This window comes from Mobula birostris, unplaced genomic scaffold (genome assembly GCF_030028105.1).
Source record: "Mobula birostris isolate sMobBir1 unplaced genomic scaffold, sMobBir1.hap1 scaffold_1553, whole genome shotgun sequence".
Lineage (NCBI taxonomy): Eukaryota > Metazoa > Chordata > Chondrichthyes > Myliobatiformes > Myliobatidae > Mobula > Mobula birostris.
Genome location: NW_027274594.1, coordinates 1 through 14,337, shown reverse-complemented (window position 1 = coordinate 14,337; position 14,337 = coordinate 1).

Below are 14,337 nucleotides of genomic sequence, written 5' to 3'. Positions count from 1 at the left end.
TTGGGGAGTGGAGGGGTGGTTCAGAGGGTGATTGGGGGTGTGGAGGGGTGGGTCAGAGGGTGATTGGGTGTGTGTGGAGGGGTGGGTCAGTGGGTGTTTGGGGTGTGGAGGGGTGGATCAGTGGGTGATTGGGGGTGTGGAGGGGTGGGTCAGTGGGTGATTGGGGGTGTGGAGGGGTGGTTCACTGGGTGATTGGGGGTGTGAAGGGGTGGGTCAGTGGGTGTTGGGGGTGTGGAGGGATGGGTCAGTGGGTGATTGGGGGTGTGGAGGGGTGGGTCAGTGGGTGATTGGGGGTGTGGAGGGGTGGGTCAGTGAGTGATTGGGGGTGTGGAGGGGTGGGTCAGTGGGTGATTGGGGGTGTGGAGGGGTGGATCAGTGGGTGATTGGGGGTGTGGAGGGGTGGGTCAGTGGGTGATTGGGGGTGTGGAGGGGTGGGTCGGTGGGTGATTGGGTGTGTGGAGGGGTGGGTCGGTGGGTGATTGGGGGTGTGGAGGGGTGGGTCGGTGGGGGATTAGGGGTGTGGAGGAGTGGGTCAGTGGGTGATTGGGGGTGTGGAGGGGTGGGTCAGTGGGTGATTGGGGGTGTGGAGGGGTGGGTCAGTGGGTGATTGGGGGTGTGGAGGGGTGGGTCGGGGGGTGATTGGGGGTGTGGAGGGGTGGGTCAGTGGGTGATTGAGGGTGTGGAGGAGTGGGTCAGTGGGGGATTGGCGGTGTGGTGGGGTGGGTCAGTGGGTGATTGGGGGTGTGGTGGGGTGGGTCAGTGGGTAGTTGGGGGTGTGGAGGATTGGGTCAGTGTGTGATTGCGGTGTGTAGGGGTGGGTCAGTGGGTGATTGGGGCTGTGGAGGGGTGGGGTCAGTGGGTGATTGGGGGGTGTGGAGGGGTGGTTCAGTGGGTGATTGGGGGTGTGTGGAGGGGTGGGTCAGTGGGTGATTGGGGGTGTGGAGGTGTGGGTCGGTGGGGGATTGGGGGTATGGAGAGGTGGGTCAGTGGGTGATTGGGGGTGTGGAGCGGTGGGTCAGTGGGTAGTTCGGGGTGTGGTGGGGTGGGTCAGCGGGTTATTGGGGGTGTGGAGGGATAGGTCAGTGGGTGATTGGGGGGTGTGGAGGGGTGGTTCAGTGGGTGATTGGGGGTGTGTGGAGGGGTGGGTCAGTGGGTGATTGGGGGTGTGGAGGTGTGGGTCGGTGGGGGATTGGGGGTATGGAGAGGTGGGTCAGTGGGTGATTGGGGGTGTGGAGCGGTGGGTCAGTGGGTAGTTCGGGGTGTGGTGGGGTGGGTCAGCGGGTTATTGGGGGTGTGGAGGGATAGGTCAGTGGGTGATTGGGGGTGTGTGGAGGGGTGGGTCAGTGGGTGTTTGGGGTGTGGAGGGGTGGGTCAGTGGGTGATTGGGGGTGTGGGTCAGTGGGTGATTGGGGGTGTGGAGGGTTGGGTCCGTGGGTGATTGGGGGTCTGGAGTGGTGGATCAGTGGGTGATTGGGTGTGTGGAGGGGTGGGTCAGTGGGTGATTGGGTGTGTGGAGGGGTGGGTCAGTGGGTGATTGGGTGTGTGTAGGGGTGGGTCAGTGGGAGATTGGGTATGTGGAGGAGTGGGTCAGTGGGTGATTGGGGGTGTGGAGGGGTGGGTCAGTGGGTGATTGGGTGTGTGGAGGGGTGAGTCAGTGGGTGATTGGGTGTGTGGAGGGGTGGGTCAGTGGGTGATTGGGGAGTGGAGGGGTGGTTCAGAGGGTGATTGGGGGTGTGGAGGGGTGGGTCAGAGGGTGATTGGGGGTGTGTGGAGGGGTGGGTCAGTGGGTGTTTGGGGTGTGGAGGGGTGGATCAGTGGGTGATTGGGGGTGTGGAGGGGTGGGTCAGTGGGTGATTGGGGGTGTGGAGTGGTGGTTCACTGGGTGATTGGGGGTGTGAAGGGGTGGGTCAGTGGGTGTTGGGGGTGTGGAGGGATGGGTCAGTGGGTGATTGGGGGTGTGGAGGGGTGGGTCAGTGGGTGATTGGGGGTGTGGAGGGGTGGGTCAGTGGGTGATTGGGGGTGTGGAGGGGTGGATCAGTGGGTGATTGGGGGTGTGGAGGGGTGGGTCAGTGGGTGATTGGGGGTGTGGAGGGGTGGGTCGGTGGGTGATTGGGTGTGTGGAGGGGTGGGTCGGTGGGTGATTGGGGGTGTGGAGGGGTGGGTCGGTGGGGGATTAGGGGTGTGGAGGAGTGGGTCAGTGGGTGATTGGGGGTGTGGAGGGGTGGGTCAGTGGGTGATTGGGGGTGTGGAGGGGTGGGTCAGTGGGTGATTGGGGGTGTGGAGGGGTGGGTCGGTGGGTGATTGGGGGTGTGGAGGGGTGGGTCAGTGGGTGATTGGGGGTGTGGAGGGGTGGGTCAGTGGGGGATTGGCGGTGTGGTGGGGTGGGTCAGTGGGTGATTGGGGGTGTGGTGGGGTGGGTCAGTGGGTAGTTGGGGGTGTGGAGGATTGGGTCAGTGGGTGATTGCGGTGTGGAGGGGTGGGTCAGTGGGTGATTGGGGCTGTGGAGGGGTGGGGTCAGTGGGTGATTGGGGGGTGTGGAGGGGTGGTTCAGTGGGTGATTGGGGGTGTGTGGAGGGGTGGGTCAGTGGGTGATTGGGGGTGTGGAGGTGTGGGTCGGTGGGGGATTGGGAGTATGGAGAGGTGGGTCAGTGGGTGATTGGGGGTGTGGAGCGGTGGGTCAGTGGGTAGTTCGGGGTGTGGTGGGGTGGGTCAGCGGGTTATTGGGGGTGTGGAGGGATAGGTCAGTGGGTGATTGGGGGTGTGTGGAGGGATAGGTCAGTGGGTGATTGGGGGTGTGTGGAGGGGTGGGTCAGTGGGTGATTGGGGTGTGGAGGAGGTGGGTCAGTGGGTGATTGGGGGTATGGAGGGATGGGTCAGTGGGTGATTGAGGGGTGTGGAGGGGTGGGTCAGTGGGTGATTGGGGGTGTGGAGGGGTGGGTCAGTGGGTGATTGGGGGAGTGTGGAGGGGGGGTCAGTGGGTGATTGGGGGTATGGAGGGATGGGTCAGTGGGTGATTTGGGGGTGTGGAGGGGTGGGTCAGTGGGTGAGTGGGTGTGTGTAGGGGTGGGTCAGTGGGTGATTGGGTGTGTGGAGGGGTGAGTCAGTGGGTGATTGGGGGTGTGGAGGGGTGGGTCAGTGGGTGATTGGGGGTGTGGAGGGGTGGGTCAGTGGGTGATTGGGGGTGTGGAGGGGTGGATCAGTGGGTGATTGGGGGTGTGGAGGGGTGGGTCAGTGGGTGATTGGGGTTGTGGAGGGGTGGGTCAGTGGGTGATTGGGGGTGTGGAGGAGTGGGTCGGTGGGTGATTGGGGGTGTGGAGGGGTGGGTCAGTGGGTGATTGGGGGTGTGGAGGAAGTGGGTCAGTGGGTGATTGGGGGTATGGAGGGATGGGTCAGTGGGTGATTGGGGGTTGTGGAGGGGTGGGTCAGTGGGTGATTGGAGGTGTGTGGAGGGGTGGGTCAGTGGGTGATTGGGGGTGTGGAGGGGTGGGTCAGTGGGTGATTGGGGAGTGGAGGGGTGGTTCAGAGGGTGATTGGGGGTGTGGAGGGGTGGGTCAGAGGGTGATTGGGTGTGTGTGGAGGGGTGGGTCAGTGGGTGTTTGGGGTGTGGAGGGGTGGATCAGTGGGTGATTGGGGGTGTGGAGGGGTGGGTCAGTGGGTGATTGGGGGTGTGGAGGGGTGGTTCACTGGGTGATTGGGGGTGTGAAGGGGTGGGTCAGTGGGTGTTGGGGGTGTGGAGGGATGGGTCAGTGGGTGATTGGGGGTGTGGAGGGGTGGGTCAGTGGGTGATTGGGGGTGTGGAGGGGTGGGTCAGTGAGTGATTGGGGGTGTGGAGGGGTGGGTCAGTGGGTGATTGGGGGTGTGGAGGGGTGGATCAGTGGGTGATTGGGGGTGTGGAGGGGTGGGTCAGTGGGTGATTGGGGGTGTGGAGGGGTGGGTCGGTGGGTGATTGGGTGTGTGGAGGGGTGGGTCGGTGGGTGATTGGGGGTGTGGAGGGGTGGGTCGGTGGGGGATTAGGGGTGTGGAGGAGTGGGTCAGTGGGTGATTGGGGGTGTGGAGGGGTGGGTCAGTGGGTGATTGGGGGTGTGGAGGGGTGGGTCAGTGGGTGATTGGGGGTGTGGAGGGGTGGGTCGGGGGGTGATTGGGGGTGTGGAGGGGTGGGTCAGTGGGTGATTGAGGGTGTGGAGGAGTGGGTCAGTGGGGGATTGGCGGTGTGGTGGGGTGGGTCAGTGGGTGATTGGGGGTGTGGTGGGGTGGGTCAGTGGGTAGTTGGGGGTGTGGAGGATTGGGTCAGTGTGTGATTGCGGTGTGTAGGGGTGGGTCAGTGGGTGATTGGGGCTGTGGAGGGGTGGGGTCAGTGGGTGATTGGGGGGTGTGGAGGGGTGGTTCAGTGGGTGATTGGGGGTGTGTGGAGGGGTGGGTCAGTGGGTGATTGGGGGTGTGGAGGTGTGGGTCGGTGGGGGATTGGGGGTATGGAGAGGTGGGTCAGTGGGTGATTGGGGGTGTGGAGCGGTGGGTCAGTGGGTAGTTCGGGGTGTGGTGGGGTGGGTCAGCGGGTTATTGGGGGTGTGGAGGGATAGGTCAGTGGGTGATTGGGGGTGTGTGGAGGGGTGGGTCAGTGGGTGTTTGGGGTGTGGAGGGGTGGGTCAGTGGGTGATTGGGGGTGTGGGTCAGTGGGTGATTGGGGGTGTGGAGGGTTGGGTCCGTGGGTGATTGGGGGTCTGGAGTGGTGGATCAGTGGGTGATTGGGTGTGTGGAGGGGTGGGTCAGTGGGTGATTGGGTGTGTGGAGGGGTGGGTCAGTGGGTGATTGGGTGTGTGTAGGGGTGGGTCAGTGGGAGATTGGGTATGTGGAGGAGTGGGTCAGTGGGTGATTGGGGGTGTGGAGGGGTGGGTCAGTGGGTGATTGGGTGTGTGGAGGGGTGAGTCAGTGGGTGATTGGGTGTGTGGAGGGGTGGGTCAGTGGGTGATTGGGGAGTGGAGGGGTGGTTCAGAGGGTGATTGGGGGTGTGGAGGGGTGGGTCAGAGGGTGATTGGGGGTGTGTGGAGGGGTGGGTCAGTGGGTGTTTGGGGTGTGGAGGGGTGGATCAGTGGGTGATTGGGGGTGTGGAGGGGTGGGTCAGTGGGTGATTGGGGTGTGGAGTGGTGGTTCACTGGGTGATTGGGGGTGTGAAGGGGTGGGTCAGTGGGTGTTGGGGGTGTGGAGGGATGGGTCAGTGGGTGATTGGGGGTGTGGAGGGGTGGGTCAGTGGGTGATTGGGGGTGTGGAGGGGTGGGTCAGTGGGTGATTGGGGGTGTGGAGGGGTGGATCAGTGGGTGATTGGGGGTGTGGAGGGGTGGGTCAGTGGGTGATTGGGGGTGTGGAGGGGTGGGTCGGTGGGTGATTGGGTGTGTGGAGGGGTGGGTCGGTGGGTGATTGGGGGTGTGGAGGGGTGGGTCGGTGGGGGATTAGGGGTGTGGAGGAGTGGGTCAGTGGGTGATTGGGGGTGTGGAGGGGTGGGTCAGTGGGTGATTGGGGTGTGGAGGGGTGGGTCAGTGGGTGATTGGGGGTGTGGAGGGGTGGGTCGGTGGGTGATTGGGGGTGTGGAGGGGTGGGTCAGTGGGTGATTGGGGGTGTGGAGGGGTGGGTCAGTGGGGGATTGGCGGTGTGGTGGGGTGGGTCAGTGGGTGATTGGGGGTGTGGTGGGGTGGGTCAGTGGGTAGTTGGGGGTGTGGAGGATTGGGTCAGTGGGTGATTGCGGTGTGGAGGGGTGGGTCAGTGGGTGATTGGGGCTGTGGAGGGGTGGGGTCAGTGGGTGATTGGGGGGTGTGGAGGGGTGGTTCAGTGGGTGATTGGGGGTGTGTGGAGGGGTGGGTCAGTGGGTGATTGGGGGTGTGGAGGTGTGGGTCGGTGGGGGATTGGGAGTATGGAGAGGTGGGTCAGTGGGTGATTGGGGGTGTGGAGCGGTGGGTCAGTGGGTAGTTCGGGGTGTGGTGGGGTGGGTCAGCGGGTTATTGGGGGTGTGGAGGGATAGGTCAGTGGGTGATTGGGGGTGTGTGGAGGGATAGGTCAGTGGGTGATTGGGGTGTGTGGAGGGGTGGGTCAGTGGGTGTTTGGGGTGTGGAGGGGTGGGTCAGTGGGTGATTGGGGGTGTGGAGGGTTGGGTCCGTGGGTGATTGGGGGTCTGGAGTGGTGGATCAGTGGGTGATTGGGTGTGTGGAGGGGTGGGTCAGTGGGTGATTGGGTGTGTGGAGGGGTGGGTCAGTGGGTGATTGGGTGTGTGTAGGGGTGGGTCAGTGGGAGATTGGGTATGTGGAGGAGTGGGTCAGTGGGTGATTGGGGGTGTGGAGGGGTGGGTCAGTGGGTGATTGGGTGTGTGGAGGGGTGAGTCAGTGGGTGATTGGGTGTGTGGAGGGGTGGGTCAGTGGGTGATTGGGGGTGTGGAGATGTGGGTCGGTGGGTGATTAGGGGTGTGGAGGGGTGGGTCTGTGGGTGATTGGGGGTGTGGAGGGGTTGGTCGGTGGGTGATTGGGGGTGTGGAGGGGTGGGGTGGGTCAGTGGGTGATTGGGGGTGTGGAGGGGTGGGTCAGTGGGTGATTGGGGATGTGGAGGGGTGGGTCAGTGGGTGATTGGGGGTGTGGAGGGGTGGGTTAGTGTGTGATTGGGTGTGTGGTGGGCTGGGTCAGTGGGTGATTGGGGGTGTGGAGGGGTGGGTCAGTGGGTGATTGGGGGTGTGGAGGGGTGGGTCGGTGGGTGATTGGGTGTGTGGAGGGGTGGGTCGGTGGGTGATTGGGGGTGTGGAGGGGTGGGTCGGTGGGGGATTAGGGGTGTGGAGGAGTGGGTCAGTGGGTGATTGGGGGTGTGGAGGGGTGGGTCAGTGGGTGATTGGGGGTGTGGAGGGGTGGGTCGGTGGGTGATTGGGGGTGTGGAGGGGTGGGACAGTGGGTGATTGGGGGTGTGGAGGGGTGGGTCAGTGGGGGATTGGCGGTGTGGTGGGGTGGGTCAGTGGGTGATTGGGGGTGTGGTGGGGTGGGTCAGTGGGTAGTTGGGGGTGTGGAGGATTGGGTCAGTGGGTGATTGCGGTGTGGAGGGGTGGGTCAGTGGGTGATTGGGGCTGTGGAGGGGTGGGGTCAGTGGGTGATTGGGGGGTGTGGAGGGGTGGTTCAGTGGGTGATTGGGGGTGTGTGGAGGGGTGGGTCAGTGGGTGATTGGGGGTGTGGAGGTGTGGGTCGGTGGGGGATTGGGGGTATGGAGAGGTGGGTCAGTGGGTGATTGGGGGTGTGGAGCGGTGGGTCAGTGGGTAGTTCGGGGTGTGGTGGGGTGGGTCAGCGGGTTATTGGGGGTGTGGAGGGATAGGTCAGTGGGTGATTGGGGGTGTGTGGAGGGATAGGTCAGTGGGTGATTGGGGGTGTGTGGAGGGGTGGGTCAGTGGGTGTTTGGGGTGTGGAGGGGTGGGTCAGTGGGTGATTGGGGGTGTGGAGGTGTGGGTCAGTGGGTGATTGGGGGTGTGGAGGGTTGGGTCCGTGGGTGATTGGGGGTCTGGAGTGGTGGATCAGTGGGTGATTGGGTGTGTGGAGGGGTGGGTCAGTGGGTGATTGGGTGTGTGGAGGGGTGGGTCAGTGGGTGATTGGGTGTGTGTAGGGGTGGGTCAGTGGGAGATTGGGTATGTGGAGGAGTGGGTCAGTGGGTGATTGGGGGTGTGGAGGGGTGGGTCAGTGGGTGATTGGGTGTGTGGAGGGGTGAGTCAGTGGGTGATTGGGTGTGTGGAGGGGTGGGTCAGTGGGTGATTGGGGGTGTGGAGATGTGGGTCGGTGGGTGATTAGGGGTGTGGAGGGGTGGGTCTGTGGGTGATTGGGGGTGTGGAGGGGTTGGTCGGTGGGTGATTGGGGGTGTGGAGGGGTGGGGTGGGTCAGTGGGTGATTGGGGGTGTGGAGGGGTGGGTCAGTGGGTGATTGGGGATGTGGAGGGGTGGGTCAGTGGGTGATTGGGGGTGTGGAGGGGTGGGTTAGTGTGTGATTGGGTGTGTGGTGGGCTGGGTCAGTGGGTGATTGGGGGTGTGATGGGGTGGGTCAGTGGGTGATTGGGGGTGTGGAGGGGTGGGTCAGTGGGTGATTGGGGGTGTGGAGGGGTGGGTCAGTGGGTAGTTGGGGGTGTGGAGGGGTGGGTGAGTGGGTGATTGGGGTGTGGAGGAGGTGGGTCAGTGGGTGATTGGGGTGTGGAGGAGGTGGGTCAGTGGGTGATTGGGGGTATGGAGGGATGGGTCAGTGGGTAATTGAGGGGTGTGGAGGGGTGGGTCAGTGGGTGATTGGGGGTGTGGAGGGGTGGGTCAGTGGGTGATTGGGGGTGTGTGGAGGGGGGGTCAGTGGGTGATTGGGGGTATGGAGGGATGGGTCAGTGGGTGATTTGGGGGTGTGGAGGGGTGGGTCAGTGGGTGATTGGGTGTGTGGAGGGGTGAGTCGGTGGGTGATTGGGGTTGTGGAGGGGTGGGTCAGTGGATGATTGGGGGTGTGGAGGGGTGGGTCAGTGTGTGATTGGGGGTGTGGAGGGGTGGGTCAGTGTGTGATTGGGTGTGTGGTGGGCTGGGTCAGTGGGTGATTGGGGGTGTGATGGGGTGGGTCAGTGGGTGGTTGGGGGTGTGGAGGGGTGGGTCAGTGGATGATTGGGCTGTGGAGGGGTGGGTCAGTGGGTAGTTGGGGGTGTGGAGGGGTGGATCAGTGGGTGATTGGGGTGTGGAGGAGGTGGATCAGTGGGTGATTGGGGTGTGGAGGAGGTGGCTCAGTGGGTGATTGGGGGTATGGAGGGATGGGTCAGTGGGTGATTGGGGGGTGTGGAGGGCTGGGTCAGTGGGTGATTGGGTGTGTGGAGGGGTGGGTCAGTGGGTGATTGGGGGTGTGGAGGGGTGGGTCAGTGGGTGATTGGGGGTGTGGAGGGGTGGATCAGTGGGTGATTGGGGGTGTGGAGGGGTGGGTCAGTGGGTGTTTGGGGTGTGGAGGGGTGGTTCAGTGGGTGATTGGGGGTGTGAAGGGGAGGGTCAGTGGGTGATTGGGGGTGTGGAGGGGTGGGTCAGTGGGTGATTGGGGGTGTGGAGGGGTGGGTCAGTGGGTGATTGGGGGTGTGGAGGGGTGGATCAGTGGGTGATTGGGGGTGTGGAGGGGTGGGTCAGTGGGTGATTGGGGTTGTTGAGGGGTGGGCCGGTGGGTGATTGGGGGTGTGGAGGGGTGGGTCGGTGGGTGATTGGGGGTGTGGAGGGGTGGGTCAGTGGGTGATTGGGGGTGTGGAGGAAGTGGGTCAGTGGGTGATTGGGGGTATGGAGGGATGGGTCAGTGGGTGATTGGGGGTTGTGGAGGGGTGTGTCAGTGGGTGATTGGAGGTGTGTGGAGGGGTGGGTCAGTGGGTGATTGGGGGTGTGGAGGGGTGGGTCAGTGGGTGATTGGGGAGTGGAGGGGTGGCTCAGAGGGTGATTGGGGGTGTGGAGGGGTGGGTCAGAGGGTGATTGGGGGTGTGTGGAGGGGTGGGTCAGTGGGTGTTTGGGGTGTGGAGGGGTGGATCAGTGGGTGATTGGGGGTGTGGAGGGGTGGGTCAGTGGGTGATTGGGGGTGTGGAGGGGTGGGTCACTGGGTGATTGGGGGTGTGAAGGGGTGGGTCAGTGGGTGTTGGGGGTGTGGAGGGATGGTTCAGTGGGTGATTGGGGGTGTGGAGGGGTGGTCAGTGGGTGATTGGGGGTGTGGAGGGGTGGGTCAGTGGGTGATTGGGGGTGTGGAGGGGTGGGTCAGTGGGTGATTGGGGGTGTGGAGGGGTGGATCAGTGGGTGATTGGGGGTGTGGAGGGGTGGGTCAGTGGGTGATTGGGGGTGTGGAGGGGTGGGTCAGTGGGTGATTGGGTGTGTGGAGGGGTGGGTCGGTGGGTGATTGGGGGTGTGGAGGGGTAGGTCGGTGGGGGATTAGGGGTGTGGAGGAGTGGGTCAGTGGGTGATTGGGGGTCTGGAGGGGTGGGTCAGTGGGTGATTGGGGTGTGGAGGGTGGGTCAGTGGGGGATTGGCGGTGTGGTGGGGTGGGTCAGTGGGTGATTGGGGGTGTGGTGGGGTGGGTCAGTGGGTAGTTGGGGGTGTGGAGGATTGGGTCAGTGGGTGATTGCGGTGTGGAGGGGTGGGTCAGTGGGTGATTGGGGGTGTGGAGGGGTGGGGTCAGTGGGTGATTGGGGGGTGTGGAGGGGTGGGTCAGTGGGTGATTGGGGGTGTGTGGAGGGGTGGGTCAGTGGGTGATTGGGGGTGTGGAGGTGTGGGTCGGTGGGGGATAGGGGGTATGGAGAGGTGGGTCAGTGGGTGATTGGGGGTGTGGAGCGGTGGGTCAGTGGGTAGTTCGGGGTGTGGTGGGGTGGGTCAGCGGGTTATTGGGGGTGTGGAGGGATAGGTCAGTGGGTGATTGGGGGTGTGTGGAGGGATAGGTCAGTGGGTGATTGGGGGTGTGTGGAGGGGTGGGTCAGTGGGTGTTTGGGGTGTGGAGGGGTGGGTCAGTGGGTGATTGGGGGTGTGGGTCAGTGGGTGATTGGGGGTGTGGAGGGTTGGGTCCGTGGGTGATTGGGGTCTGGAGTGGTGGATCAGTGGGTGATTGGGTGTGTGGAGGGGTGGGTCAGTGGGTGATTGGGTGTGTGGAGGGGTGGGTCAGTGGGTGATTGGGTGTGTGTAGGGGTGGGTCAGTGGGAGATTGGGTATGTGGAGGAGTGGGTCAGTGGGTGATTGGGGGTGTGGAGGGGTGGGGTCAGTGGGTGATTGGGGGTGTGGAGGGGTGGGTCAGTGGGTGATTGGGGGTGTGGAGGGGTGGGTCAGTGGGTGATTGGGGGTGTGGAGGTGTGGGTCGGTGGGGGATTGGGGGCGTGGAGGGGTGGGTCGGTGGGGGATTGAGGGCGTGGAGGTGTAGGTCAGTGGGTGATTGGGGGTGTGGAGGGGTGGGTCAGTGGGTGATTGGGGGTGTGGAGATGTGGGTCGGTGGGTGATTAGGGGTGTGGAGGGGTGGGTCTGTGGGTGATTGGGGGTGTGGAGGGGTTGGTCGGTGGGTGATTGGGGGTGTGGAGGGGTGGGGTGGGTCAGTGGGTGATTGGGGGTGTGGAGGGGTGGGTCAGTGGGTGATTGGGGGTGTGGAGGGGTGGGTTAGTGTGTGATTGGGTGTGTGGTGGGCTGGGTCAGTGGGTGATTGGGGGTGTGATGGGGTGGGTCAGTGGGTGATTGGGGGTGTGGAGGGGTGGGTCAGTGGGTGATTGGGGGTGTGGAGGGGTGGGTCAGTGGGTAGTTGGGGGTGTGGAGGGGTGGGTCAGTGGGTGATTGGGGTGTGGAGGAGGTGGGTCAGTGGGTGATTGGGGTGTGGAGGAGGTGGGTCAGTGGGTGATTGGGGGTATGGAGGGATGGGTCAGTGGGTAATTGAGGGGTGTGGAGGGGTGGATCAGTGGGTGATTGGGGTGTGGAGGGGTGGGTCAGTGGGTGATTGGGGGTGTGGTGGGGTGGGTCAGTGGGTAGTTGGGGGTGTGGAGGATTGGGTCAGTGGGTGATTGCGGTGTGGAGGGGTGGGTCAGTGGGTGATTGGGGGTGTGGAGGGGTGGGGTCAGTGGGTGATTGGGGGGTGTGGAGGGGTGGGTCAGTGGGTGATTGGCGGTGTGTGGAGGGGTGGGTCAGTGGGTGATTGCGGGTGTGGAGGTGTGGGTCGGTGGGGGATTGGGGGTATGGAGAGGTGGGTCAGTGGGTGATTGGGGGTGTGGAGCGGTGGGTCAGTGGGTAGTTCAGGGTGTGGTGGGGTGGGTCAGCGGGTTATTGGGGGTGTGGAGGGATAGGTCAGTGGGTGATTGGGGGTGTGTGGAGGGGTGGGTCAGTGGGTGCTTGGGGTGTGGAGGGGTGGGTCAGTGGGTGATTGGGGTGTGGAGGTGTGGGTCAGTGGGTGATTGGGGGTCTGGAGGGTTGGGTCCGTGGGTGATTGGGGGTCTGGAGTGGTGGATCAGTGGGTGATTGGGTGTGTGGAGGGGTGGGTCAGTGGGTGATTGGGTGTGTGGAGGGGTGGGTCAGTGGGTGATTGGGTGTGTGTAGGGGTGGGTCAGTGGGAGATTGGGGGTGTGGAGGTGTGGGTCAGTGGGTGATTGGGGGTGTGGAGGGTTGGGTCCGTGGGTGATTGGGGGTCTGGAGTGGTGGGTCAGTGGGTGATTGGGTGTGTGGAGGCGTGGGTCAGTGGGTGATTGGGTGTGTGGAGGGGGTGGGTCAGTGGGTGATTGGGTGTGTGTAGGGGTGGGTCAGTGGGAGATTGGGTATGTGGAGGAGTGGGTCAGTAGGTGATTGGGTGTGTGGAGGGGTGAGTCAGTGGGTGATTGGGTGTGTGGAGGGGTGGGTCAGTGGGTGATTGGGGGTGTGGAGATGTGGGTCGGTGGGTGATTAGGGGTGTGGAGGGGTGGGTCGGTGGGTGATTGGGGGTGTGGAGGGGTGGATCGGTGGGTGATTGGGGGTGTGGAGGGGTGGGGTGGGTCAGTGGGTGATTGGGGGTGTGGAGGGGTGGGTCAGTGGGTGATTGGGGATGTGGAGGGGTGGGTCAGTGGGTGATTGGGGATGTGGAGGGGTGGGTCAGTGGGTGATTGGGGGTGTGGAGGGGTGGGTTAGTGTGTGATTGGGTGTGTGGTGGGCTGGGTCAGTGGGTGATTGTGGGTGTGATGGGGTGGGTCAGTGGGTGGTTGGGGGTGTGGAGGGGTGGGTCAGTGGGTGATTGGGGTGTGGAGGGGTGGGTCAGTGGGTAGTTGGGGGTGTGGAGGGGTGGGTCAGTGGGTGATTGGGGTGTGGAGGAGGTGGGTCAGTGGGTGATTGGGGTGTGGAGGAGGTGGGTCAGTGGGTGATTGGGGGTATGGAGGGATGGGTCAGTGGGTGATTGAGTGGTGTGGAGGGGTGGGTCAGTGGGTGATTGGGGGTGTGGAGGGGTGGGTCAGTGGGTGATTGGGGGTGTGTGGAGGGGGGGTCAGTGGGTGATTGGGGGTATGGAGGGATGGGTCAGTGGGTGATTTGGGGGTGTGGAGGGGTGGGTCAGTGGGTGATTGGGGGTGTGGAGGGGTGGGTCAGTGGGTGATTGGGGGTGTGTGGAGGGGTGGGTCAGTGGGTGATTGGGTGTGTGTAGGGGTGGGTCAGTGGGTGATTGGGTGTGTGGAGGGGTGGGTCAGTGGGTGATTGGGGGTGTGGAGGTGTGGGTCGGTGGGGATTGGGGGTATGGAGAGGTGGGTCAGTGGGTGATTGGGGGTGTGGAGCGGTGGGTCAGTGGTAGTTCGGGGTGTGGAGGGGTGCGTCAGTGGGTGATTGGGGAGTGGAGGGGTGGGTCAGTGGGTGATTGGGGGTGTGGTGGGGTGGGTCAGTGGGTGATTGGGGGTGTGTGGAGGGATAGGTCAGTGGTTGATTGGGTGTGTGTGGAGGGGTGGGTCAGTGGGTGTTTGGGGTGTGGAGGGGTGGGTCAGTGGGTGATTGGGGGTGTGGAGGTGTGGGTCAGTGGGTGATTGGGGGTGTGGAGGGTTGGGTCCGTGGGTGACTGGGGGTCTGGAGTGGTGGGTCAGTGGGTGATTGGGTGTGTGGAGGCGTGGGTCAGTGGGTGATTGGGTGTGTGGAGGGGTGGGTCAGTGGGTGATTGGGTGTGTGTAGGGGTGGGTCAGTGGGAGATTGGGTATGTGGAGGAGTGGGTCAGTAGGTGATTGGGTGTGTGGAGGGGTGAGTCAGTGGGTGATTGGGTGTGTGGAGGGGTGGGTCAGTGGGTGATTGGGGGTGTGGAGATGTGGGTCGGTGGGTGATTAGGGGTGTGGAGGGGTGGGTCGGTGGGTGATTGGGGGTGTGGAGGGGTGGATCGGTGGGTGATTGGGGGTGTGGAGGGGTGGGGTGGGTCAGTGGGTGATTGGGGGTGTGGAGGGGTGGGTCAGTGGGTGATTGGGGATGTGGAGGGGTGGGTCAGTGGGTGATTGGGGATGTGGAGGGGTGGGTCAGTGGGTGATTGGGGGTGTGGAGGGGTGGGTTAGTGTGTGATTGGGTGTGTGGTGGCTGGGTCAGTGGGTGATTGTGGGTGTGATGGGGTGGGTCAGTGGGTGGTTGGGGGTGTGGAGGGGTGGGTCAGTGGGTGATTGGGGTGTGGAGGGGTGGGTCAGTGGGTAGTTGGGGGTGTGGAGGGGTGGGTCAGTGGGTGCTTGGGGTGTGGAGGAGGTGGGTCAGTGGGTGATTGGGGTGTGGAGGAGGTGGGTCAGTGGGTGATTGGGGGTATGGAGGGATGGGTCAGTGGGTGATTGAGTGGTGTGGAGGGGTGGGTCAGTGGGTGATTGGGGGTGTGGAGGGGTGGGTCAGTGGGTGATTGGGGGTGTGTGGAGGGG